The sequence below is a fragment of the Hevea brasiliensis genome, chromosome 10 (assembly GCF_030052815.1).
Source record: "Hevea brasiliensis isolate MT/VB/25A 57/8 chromosome 10, ASM3005281v1, whole genome shotgun sequence".
Taxonomy (NCBI): domain Eukaryota; kingdom Viridiplantae; phylum Streptophyta; class Magnoliopsida; order Malpighiales; family Euphorbiaceae; genus Hevea; species Hevea brasiliensis.
Window position 1 is genome coordinate 43,227,414 of NC_079502.1, and position 12,219 is coordinate 43,239,632.

Sequence of the window (12,219 nt, forward strand, 5' to 3'; positions counted from 1 at the left end):
TTGATTAGCTCGTACGAATCAGGCCGAATGTTGTATTCTTGGCTAAAGGATTGCAGATCGGATACTCGAAGAACAGACGGTAGCTCATCTATAGGGAGAGTCTCCCTCCCTGAAACAGGTGCACGCCTTGATGGTATGATCCGCCCCCGAGCTGGAACGAAGACCCTAGGGGGTTCAGGTTGCGTGCTTGGCCCGACTACCTCTTCTTCATCGGACGACCATAAGAACTGAATGGAAGGAGGGCTCGCCACTCTCTGACCTTCGACACCGCTCATTTTCAAAGGAAATAAAGAACTTAAACTAAAAAGAAGATCAAAGCCCTTACCGGAGTCTGATCGGCGTCGGAAGAACTTGGGAAAAATGAGAGAACTTCGAAGTTGTGAGCAAGAGACTGAAAATGGAATGAGAGAGCAAATGGCTAACCCCCCCATCCCTATTTATACTAGTCCGAGCATTTAATGCTCACGAGGTTCCATGCAGTGCATCGGTTAACGGGATTCGCCAGCTGTTCTGACACGTCTCTCGAACATTCCGAGATCGGTTAACTGGAGATCGACATAATAAGTTGAATGTTTTGAATGAAGGATCAGTTAAGAGTCGTTTTGTTAGGAACCAGATCGGACAAATATATCAGAGATCGGAAAATAATCAATAAGATAATAATTGGAGAAACAAGACTTTTATTTCCAAAAAGATCGGATTACATCATTAGGGCGATCTCTAGGGATCGGATTACAATAAAGGTCTAACTACATCATTTGGGCGATCTCTAGAGATCTGATTACATTAACAGATTACATCATCTGGGCGATCTCTAAGGATCGGAATACATTGGAGATCTGATTATATCAAAAGGCTGATCTAAGGATCAGTTTATAACTGATCCCAAGGATATTGCCGACCGGATGCTTCATCCGCTGTCGGAACACCCAATGTGGGAGGAAACCGCTGTCGGAACACTCAATGTGATGAGAAGCCGAATGAACTCAGTTGAGCGACTCGAGATCGGTACAACCGAGGTCCGCAATACAGATCGGTCAAATCCAGTTCTCTCACCATCGTCAGTTAGGGTTATGCGATCACCGGGATCGTAAATTTTCAGCCGGTGGTTAAAGAAGCTCATCGGAAAGGGATCAAAAACCACAATCATGGCCGGAACTTCCACCGGAGCAGCTAGAACAGGGAAAGTAAGAAAGGAAGAGAGGAAAATCAGATGAAGGAAATGTCTCTGTCAACAGGGGTATATATAGGGGAAAATGAGCATTTATTGCTGAGCAGAAAACGAAGCGAACGCTTCGGGAATCGAGGGGCAATTAATGCTTTGACCAGACCGGACCTAAGGAAGGGAAAGATCGGAATAATAGATCGGAAGATAGGAGACCAGCATGAAAGATCGGAAAGAACATGTGAAAGAGATCAGAAAGAGGAGGGATCGGAAGGCAAAAAGAATAAGACAAATCCCAAATAACCGTCGTCAGAATCAGAGCCGAGGTAGTTAAAGCGTTGCAGACGAGATCTCCACCGCACGCCTAAGAATCGCCCGCAATGTTGACAGTGCGTGGTATGTCATGTGATCTGTACATCCCAATCTCCACCGTTGATCCCACTTTTAAGGACAAACCCGGAACCCTTGGATCAAGAGAGAAGACGACAATACCAGCGTCTTTCACTCTTAGCCCTTGGATCGTTCCGGACAAGAAGATCTGGGACCGTCAGATTGAAAGAAGAAATGGACAAACGTTTTGAGGAGGGATCTCAGCCATTCATTTTGATTCTCTTTAATTCCTGGACATCCGATCATGTCCTTCAAAATCTTGACCCTCCATCTCCCTCAAAATAAATCCTGACCCTCCACGGGGAGCGCCCGATTCCTATAAATACCTGCATGAAAAACTGTTCAAGGGACGGACGGACAAAAAAAGAGAGGCTGTTATTATAGTGGAAGAACTCTGAAAACTTCATTCAGTTTGTTATTCCGCTATTTTGAAGTGTTGATTGGAAAAAACTTTTGAAACTAGTTTTCTGAAGTGTTTCTTGAAAAGTATTCTGAATACTGGAACTCTACATTTCCAGTTTGTTCATTATCTGGTCACACCCTCACTTTCAGCCCTTTATCATCTCTGTTTTCATTCCCACTGTCTAAGCTAAACTTCATTCCACTCTGCTTTTATCTTAATCTGATTATATTTTAGCTAAGCTCCCTTCACTTCCCGACGAACATCAGCTCTCAGGCTAATCAGTCCACTGTCTTATCTCTATTTGCCACCCCGTAGCAATTTCAGTAGATTTGGCTCCTCACAGGTAAGAGCTCATATTGCTGTTTTACTAAGTGTTTACATTTATTTTTCGCACTTTCTTTGTTTCTTCTTACGTATGTGATTTTCTCCAAGTTCATTTTGTGCAAAAGGACCCAAAAGAATGTTACTCTCGAGTTATCTCTTTAGTGATTAGTCCGTCATTTTATTAATCTTCGTCATTTCTGAATGTAGGTTTTTCTGGTTCTTAGTAGCGTGTAAATAGTCAGGCAAGACGTAGGTAACTGCAACTTAGGGGTCTCTTTTAAAAAGAGAGAACCTGAATAACGCGTCAGGAAGATAGCCAAACTACTAGGCGTAAGCGACAATTCGACAAAGATGTCATAAAGTGGAATAAAACCAAAATAAATAAAACAGAATAGATCGGTCATTAATAGATATTGGTAAAATGAATACATGGAAGGTCAGTAAATCAAGTCTAGTTATCCCCATCTAGCCAAAAGGTATCGAGAAGCCTTATCCCCAGCATCTTTGAATGCCAGAATCCTTAGCTTTAGGCTCTTATGTCATGTAGCTGAAATTAAAATCCGGGAGATCGGAAAAGTCCCTTTCAGGCTCCTGTTAATCTAAAAGAGATCGGAGGAGAGTTCTTATCCGGTCTCAAATCAAAATTTTAATAACTATTAAATAGAGATCGGAGGAGGGTTCTTATCCGGTCTCCACTCAAAGTTTTAATAAATAACCATTAAATAGAGATCGGAGGAGAGTTCTTATCCGGTCTCAACTCAAAAATTTTAATAAACATTAAAAAGAGATCGGAGGGGAGTTCTTATCCGGTCCCAACTCAAAAATTTTAATAAACGTCTAGAGGAGATTGGAGGAGGGTTCTTATCCGATCTCCCCCCCCCCCCCAAATTTTAATTTAAAAGAGATCGGAGGAGAGTTCTTATCCGATTCTCACACCAAATCTTAACCCGTACGCAAAATAATCTCAGAACTAAAAAATTCGTGACGTCAATTCACTAAGGTGGTCTCATTTACTTGTGTATCTGGGTGATCCAAAATTCAGTGAGAAATCAAATGTTCCTTTAGCCAAAAGGATTAACATTCCCATCCAAGCCCTCCTATCTAATTTATAAAGAACGCAAAATTAAATCTACTTACCCTTATTAAGGGATGAGGTGGGGTGCCTAACACCTTCCCCACCCGTTTACGGACCCCGAACCTAGAATCTCTGTTTTGAAGTGGTTTCATTTTTAATTTATATTCCCAAATGGTTTTCTTTAGTTTCCCTCAAAACTAAGGTGGCGACTCCTCACTTTTTCCACTTCGGTGAGTGATCGTCCAGGCGACCGCGAAATCCCTTTGCGACAATAATAAAATAGGGGAAACTTCGCTGGTTTCTCCGTTGAAAAATAATTGATATTAAATTAAATGAATTCAAAATTATTTAAGAAAAATAAGGTAAGATAAGTTAGGGTGCTCCGGCACCGATTGTAGCATGCCTTGCTCGGCTACACTGTAGCCGGGTGAGGGGTGTTACACGCACTCTGCATGTTCTCATGCTGCTTCTGTAACTTATTACTCATGGAAGCAAGCATGTAACACTTAGCTCTCATATCATGCTCCTTCCACTTGTCCAAAGTTTCATATTCCTCTTGAGTGGCCTCTGGAGTTAAAGGACTAGGAACATTTGAATCTAGAACATATCCGATATGTTCAAGGTTCATGAAAAGTTTCAAATTTCTTAGCCAATCAAAGAGATTAGGTCCTCTCAACCTATTGCGATCAAGTATGCTTGCAAGGATATTGGATGGTGGTGGTTGTTCTGTGCTCATTATTATCAAAAAATTAATTGCAAAAAATAACCAGATTAATTAGTAAATATATCAAGTAATTAACCAAAATGATAATGGTCTTTTAATCAAATTGGTCTTCCCACTAACTTAGTGAATCCTACACTTCCAAAGTAGAAAACGAAAATCCTAGTTGGATGGATTTCTAGTGGGTGATTGAATTCTTATAATTCTATTGATCATCCTCAGGTACATCTGTTATTGGAATTACAATAAACTATAAGTGAGCAACTCCTTGTCCATCACATCTCATGTAAGGTTTAATCCTTTACCTAGCCCCTAATGCTCAAAATCTCAGGTACATCCATTATTGACTTATCTTGCATTAGTTAAGTTGATCCCATTGAGCCAGTAATTATGCAAATAATTTTAATGTCCTCAGGTACATCCAATATTGGCCACCAAACAATTTACATATTTACAACATCTCATGCTTAACAATTATTATTAAGAAAATCTCTTAAATTAATTGCATCTTATGCAACTATTTAAAATTTCTTAAAATAATTGCTCTAATGGAGGGCCCATGTTATAATTACTTTAATTATAGCATTTCCAACTTAATAATTTGTTTGGAAGATTTTATAGTCATCCTAATTACTATTAAGGTCTCACTTTGCACATTATCCATTTAGCATTCATATATCATATAATTGCATACATTCCCATACATCTCATGCATTCATAGATAAGTAGTAAATATAGTATGATCATGGACTTTCTAAGGGATTCAATTCTGAGCCACCAAGAATTGAATCAGGGCATTCCTAGGTGCATTTCATTCATTCATTTTACAAGAGTTGCTGAAGGAGTACATAATCAACACTTGATCTTGAATTCCTCGCACTGGTCCCACCAATGCTCTTGACCTCCTTGAACTTCTTGCAATCCAATATTACATAGTAATCCTTGGCATATCAAGGTGAATTTACAAGAACTTAAATAAATGAAATTACAATCAAAAATTATTACAAACTTAATAATACATGCCCAAATAAATTAAAACAAATTAATTAATTTACAATCCCAAAGAAACATAAAAGAAATAAATCTAATCACATTGGTCTTTTATAGTCCATGATCATCCATCATGCATATCACTATTTAACAATTAAATAAAACATAAATACTTAAATTAAATTGAATATCTCATATTCAACTTAAAAATACAGATTTGAATATGATTCAAATAAATTTAAAAATTCAGATTTGAATCTCATTCAAACAAATTTAAAAATTCAGATTTGAATCACATTCAAACATTTTTTAAAAAATCAGATTTGAATCACATTCAAACAATTTTTAAAAATTTAGATCTGAATATTATTCAAACAACTTTAAAAAATCAGATTTAAATATGATTCAAACAACTTTATAAATTCAGATTTGAATCACATTCAAACAACTTTAAAAATTCAGATTTGAATCACATTCAAACAATTTTTTAAAATTCTGATTTGAATCAAAATTTAATTGTGTAATTAAAATTCTAATTAAACAATTTAATTAGACATAGGATGAGCTTTTAGATCATACAACAATTACAAATTAAAAATCCAAACCTTTGCACCACTCATGAAGCCAAACCATGCGCACCATTAATGGTGTTCTTCAAGCATGCCGCCACATATCTATTGTAACCGGCAATGGATAAATCATCTCATGATCAAACACACAATTAAATCATATAATCAACAATCTAAATGGAAAATATAGTGGCTCTGATACCAATTGAAGGAACGGAAGCGTGAAAAACACAAGTTTATGCCATTGAATTCAAAATTTTCACCTAGGGTCACATGCATCATGCAAGATTTATTTTTATCTATTTGATTTCAATGATAAACAACATATTAAAACTCTTTTAATATGTTTTTGGATCTGTATTTTCCATTTAAGACTTTAAAATTAATCAGATTAATTTTAGAACCCTAGATTAAATTAAGAACAAACACACTAACCTCTTGATGCACTGCAGTGTATTTGCGCCTTTGAGATGCGTCTTTAGGACACCAGATGCTGTCCCTCTAGCTTGTCCACACCAAGAACACCTATGGCAGCCCTTGAACATCTTCTAAAGCTTTTTCTATTATTTAGAAAATCAAGTTTTTCCTTTTAAGAGATTAAAGATATAAATAGGACACTAGTAATGATTTCTAGTATTTTTAATTCAAGAGATTGATGGCTAATCTCTTTGAATTGATGAGAGATGAAGAAGAAGAGATGGAGAGCCTCAAAATGGCATGACAAAGGAGGAGTGGCTGCTGGTTGTCATATTTTTAATTCCTAACAATACTTATATAGCTAGGTCAACACATTAAATCCTTGCCACATGTCACCCTCTGATTGGTTCTAGGTTTAATTGACCCAATCACATTGTGCCAAGTGTTAAACCTATATTTAATCTTAATTTTAATCATATTACATGATTAAAAGACATTTGGCAAGCTTATGTGTAATGCCATGTGTCACCATCTCATGGTGCCACATGTCATCCTATGAAATGACCAAAATGCCCCTGTGTCTTAATTTTGAGTTCTTAACCCAAAATAATTATTTCTCTTCTTCTAACTAATTTATATCAAATATAAATTAATTAATTAATCTCCATCAATTAATTTCTCATTAATTAAATTCATATTTAAAAACTTTAAATATAAATTTAACTTATACTATACATCTAATAATCTAGATTTGGTTTCAAGTCATGCTAGGGACTTTAGAATCTAATTGCAAACCAAACCTATTTAATTAATCAATTAAACTCTTTAATTAATTAATTAAATCATATTTAATTAGGTGATAACTTGTGTATGTGTGTGACTTACTAGACTTATCACTAATTGACAACGAGATGTGATATCAACTCTTAATATCATCATAACTCTTTCTTACCATAAATGATTTCTCTAAATCATTTTATGCAACTCATAGACCATGGTTAACACCTAGCATAGCATGCCATGGCCACCCAATCAGTAATAAAGTTTACCTTAAATGAACCTATAATCATATGTTACCATGCGCTGGAATCTCTCTGTTACAAAATCCCAACTCAAGCTGGAGTCATGGTTTATGTCAAACTCCATTTGCTATGAATATTATGTTCTCTTTTAATTCCAGTTCTTGATTAAAAAGATTTTCTCATCAGAAACTCTTTTCTGGATAAATCTATCTGTCCTGGCCAGGAACTTGAAACATTAAGAAAAATTAAATGAACATAGGATTTTATCTCTATTTACTTAAAGGAACAGATTCCGTCATGATCAACACCTACCTTCATATATAACTAGTAGGAGCCAACACATGCCCATATACTCATACACAGTACAAGTATGAAAGCAGTATCAAACTCAAACTACCTATATACAAGATAACTGTGCTATCTCAGGTCTAAAGATTATATGCACTAATATGATTTATGATAAAATAATGACAAGAGTAAACTCTATGTGCTTGCCATAAGTGTCACTGGTTCGGCCTACTTATCATTTATAAGTGCCTATCATGTTTGCTATATGGCATGAGACTCACCGTTTCATCTTATTTATATCTCATACAAATAACTTGGTAACAAACATGAATACAATCTTTCTGGATAAGTCATATCCTTATTATGAAGTATCCTCGATTGTGAACCTATTTATGATACTTGTTAGTAGTATGCCCTAGAGCATATCATTTAGTATGTATCTTGTACATGTTTTTATTAATAAAAGGCATTTCCACTTTTCCATTTATATAATATATTTATGTGTAATAGAAAAGGTCCATTGATATTTTGTTAGAAATTCTATTCTTAAGTTGTTAAGAATATGAGTGACAGTATTTCCAGTACAAAGTATCATAAATAGGTTCACAATCGAGGATACTTCATAATAAGGACATGACTTATCCAGAAAGATTGTATTCATGTTTGTTCTCAAGTTATTTATATGAGATATAAATAAGGTGAAATGGTGAGTCTGATGCCATATAACAAACATGATAGGCAACCATACATGATAAGTATGCCGAACCAGTGACACTTATGACAAGCACATGGAGTTTACTCTTGTCAATGTTTTGTCATAAATCATATCAGTGCATATAATCTTTAGACCTGAGATAGCACAGTTATCTTGTATATAGGTAGTTTGAGTTTGATACTGCTTTCATACTTGTACTGTGTATGGGTATATGGGCATGTGTTGGCTCCTACTAGTTATATATGGAGGTAGGTGTTGATCAAAATGGAATCTATTCCTCTAAGTAAATAGAGATAAAATCCTATGTTTATTTAATTGTTCTTGATGTTTCAAGTTCCTGGCCAGGACAGATAGATTTATTCAGAAAAGAGTTTCTGATGAGAAAATCTTTTTAATCAAGAACTGGAATTAAAAGAGAACATAATATTCATAGCAAATGGAGTTTGACATAAACCATGGCTCCAGCTTGAGTTGGGATTTTGTAACAGAGAGATTCTAGTGCATGGTAACATATGATTATAGGTTCATTTAAGGTAAACCTTATTACTAATTGGGTGTCCATGGCATGCTATGCTAGGTGTTAACCATGGTCTATGAGTTGCATAAAATGATTTAGAGAAATCATTTATGGTAAGAAAGAGTTCTGATGATATTAAGAGTTGATATCATGTCTCATTGCCAATTAGTAATGAGCATAGTAAGTCACACACATACACAAGTTATCACCTATTTAAATATGATTTAATTAATTAATTAAAGAGTTTAATTGATTAATTAAATAGTTTTGGTTTGCAATTAGATTGCAAAGTCCCTAGCATGACTTAAAACCAAATCTAGATTATTGGATGTATAGTATAAGTTAAATTTATATTTAAAGTGTTTAAATATGAATTTAATTAATGAGAAATTAATTAATTAATTTATATTTGATATAAATTAATTAGAAGAAGAAAATTAATTATTTTGGATTGAGAACTCAAAATTAAGACACAGGAGCATTTTGGTCATTTCACAGTATGACACGTGGCACTATGAGATGGTGACACATGGGATTACACATAAGCTTGCCAAATGTTTTTTTTTTTTAATTATGTAAGATGATTAAAATCAAGATTAAATATAGGTTTGACACTTGGCACAATGTGATTGGGTCACTTAAACCTAGAGCTAATCAAAGGGTGACATGTGGTAAGGGTTTAATGTGTTAACCTAGCTATATAAGTGTTGTTATGAAAAAGAAAAAAACAACCAGCAGCCACTCCTCCTTTGTCACGCCATTTTGAGGCTCTCCATCTATTCTTCTTCATCTCTCATCAATTCAAAGATATTAGCCACCAATCTCTTGAATTAAGAACGCTAGAAATTGTTTCTAGCGTCCTGTTTACATCTCTAATCTCTTAAAAGGCATAACTTGAATTTCTGATTAATAGAAGAAGCTTTAGAAGCTGTTTAAGGGCTGCCATAGGTGTTCTTGGTGTGGACAAGCTAGAGGGACAACATCTGGTGTCCTGAAGACGAATCTCAAAGGCACAGACACGTTGCAGTGCATCAAGAGGTTAGTGTAATCGTTCTTGATTTAATCTAGGGTTCTAAAATTAATCTGATTAATTTAAAAATCTTAAATGGCAAATACAGATCCAAAAACATATTAAAAGAGTTTTAATATGTTGTTTATCATTGAAATCAAATAGATAAAAAATAAATCTTGCATGTTGCATGTGACCCTAGGTGAAAATTTTTGAATTCAATGGTATAAACTTGTGTTTTTCACTGTAACACTCCTAAGTTCGGTAGTGCGTTCTGCTGCTCCGGTGACCAGTGTTGTCCGGACAGCTAGGATGCCTAGAACTACACTTCGATATGAGTGAGAAGACATAAAATAATGAAATACAAGAAAAGAAAATACAAGAAAAACAAAGGAAAAATAATAGCAAAGAAATGTGATCAAGTTAAACGAGTCGGGAACCCTAACGATGGGTGACCGCACCGGGAAGTCACGGCGTGGACCGTTGACTGGCCCTGGACTGCAGGGAACCCTGAAAAATATTTTTAGGACTTAAAGAGACATCAATTGAAGTATAAATATCATTAGAAATATCAAAGAAAAATTAAATAATTATTACAAATAAAAGTGAGAAATCGAAAAACGGACAAAACCCGGTGTTACCGAAAAATCGGGAATGCAACCCGAATAGGGGCATTATGGTCATTTGACATCCCGAATTGTCTTTTGACCTAAATTTCCACTAAAAATAAATAATATTACACTTAGAAAATGAAATAAAAAATTAAATTGGGGGTACCTAATACAAATAGCCAAAAATGGAGTGAAAAATGTGTAGATAACACATGTAAGCTTATTATATAATTAAATTTGAGTGAGTGGGCCACTAAAGGAATAAAATAGAAACATAGTGGGGCAGATGTAAGTCCACTATACCAAGCAGAAACTTCATCTTCTTCATTCAATTAAACCTAGCCGAATTGAAGAGAGGAGAAACCACCATTGGCGTTTTCATGCAAGCTTCATCTAACCCCTCACTTCACTTCCAATCACTTAGGTTCCTTCATTAAAAATTGTCTACACATCATAAGGAAGAGCTTGATACCAAAATCAAGAAGTTTAATCAAGGTTTAGCAAGTTCCAACCATAAGGTAAGTTTGTATTTTTGAAGATTGCTTTGTTAAACTTTGTGTTCATGTTATGGGTGTTGGTTTTGTGAAGAAAATTTTCATGTTTGAAGAGTTATTGAGATGTCCATTTTGGACAGCCATGGAGTTATGTATTTGATGAAATATTTGTGCATATATTTGATGAGAAATGATGTTGGTTAGGGTGATTTAATATCCTAGTAAATTATTCCATATGTATATGGTGATTTTGCACTTGGAATGGAAATTGATGAATTGTAGGACACTTTGGTGTTGAGGAAGCTTTTCGGCAGCCTTGGGATTCTTGGATAAATGTATGTGTTCATGAAGGTGTTGGCAGAAATATTGACATTAAGGTTGATGGATATGTATATAGATTGATTGTGTAAAGTGTATGTAAGAACTAGTAAGGTTTAGGTGTATATGTGATTGTACTTAGACTTTGTAAATGTGAGTTTTAATTGGTGTATTAAGGATGTTTGTAATCTGCCCAAAGTGATGTTAATGTAAAGTGGAATATGGTTTTGGTAATGAACCAAAAAAGAATTGGTAAGGGAAGTGAACATATAGTAATGTAAGTGTGTAATTGAGGTATGTTTAAGCAAGGTAATTAAGGGCAGTATGCATGTTAGCCTATAACTTTAAATGTGTAACTTCAATTGGTATGAGACAAATTGGAGGTGAAACTAGGCACAAAATGTGCCAACTTTCATTCAGAAAGCATACCAAAATTCTGCTTGCAAGCTGACATAAGAAAATGACTAATTCGGATTAGGTGCAATTGAGACCTGAAAATTGACCAATTGGGCAGCAGTTAGTGTTTAGGCCATAACTCACTCAAAACAGGTCCAATTGACCTGAAATTTTAACCATGAATAGTTAAGACCCATACCTACAAGTCTTATGAAGAAACCAAAGCCCAGAAATGACCAGAATTAAGTCAAAAAGCTTGCACAAGTTCGGTTCCAAAAACTGGCCGAACCAAAGTTGACCAAATTGACCTAAAATTTACCTAATTTGATGCCATTTGACCAGCAATAGTATAATGACCATAACTTGGTCTACTTAACTCAGAATGACCTAAAATTTTGCCCCGCGTTCCATAAGACATAGATCTACAAGTTTGTAGTTTTGACCGAAACCTGAAAACCGAGGGAAATAGGTCGTCCGGTTAGGTCAAACTAGTATCCCGGAATCCAGCAAGTTGCATTAAAATGCACTAAACAAGGAAATGAGTTTGGTAAAATGTACCAACCCTAAAACCCTATCGAATGTGACATATTAATGACACTAAAACCTAATTTACCTAAAACGCATCGAGGGTCAGTATATTAGGTGATTGAGCAAATAATAGCCTTCAGTGAATTACTTATCGAACATTATCGTTAGAGACAGTTTAATTTAGTACTAAAACACTTCAAATTGTGTTTCTCAGTTACCAAAGACTCAGGAAAAGGGAAGGAAACACTGAGTCCAGACCAGGAGACA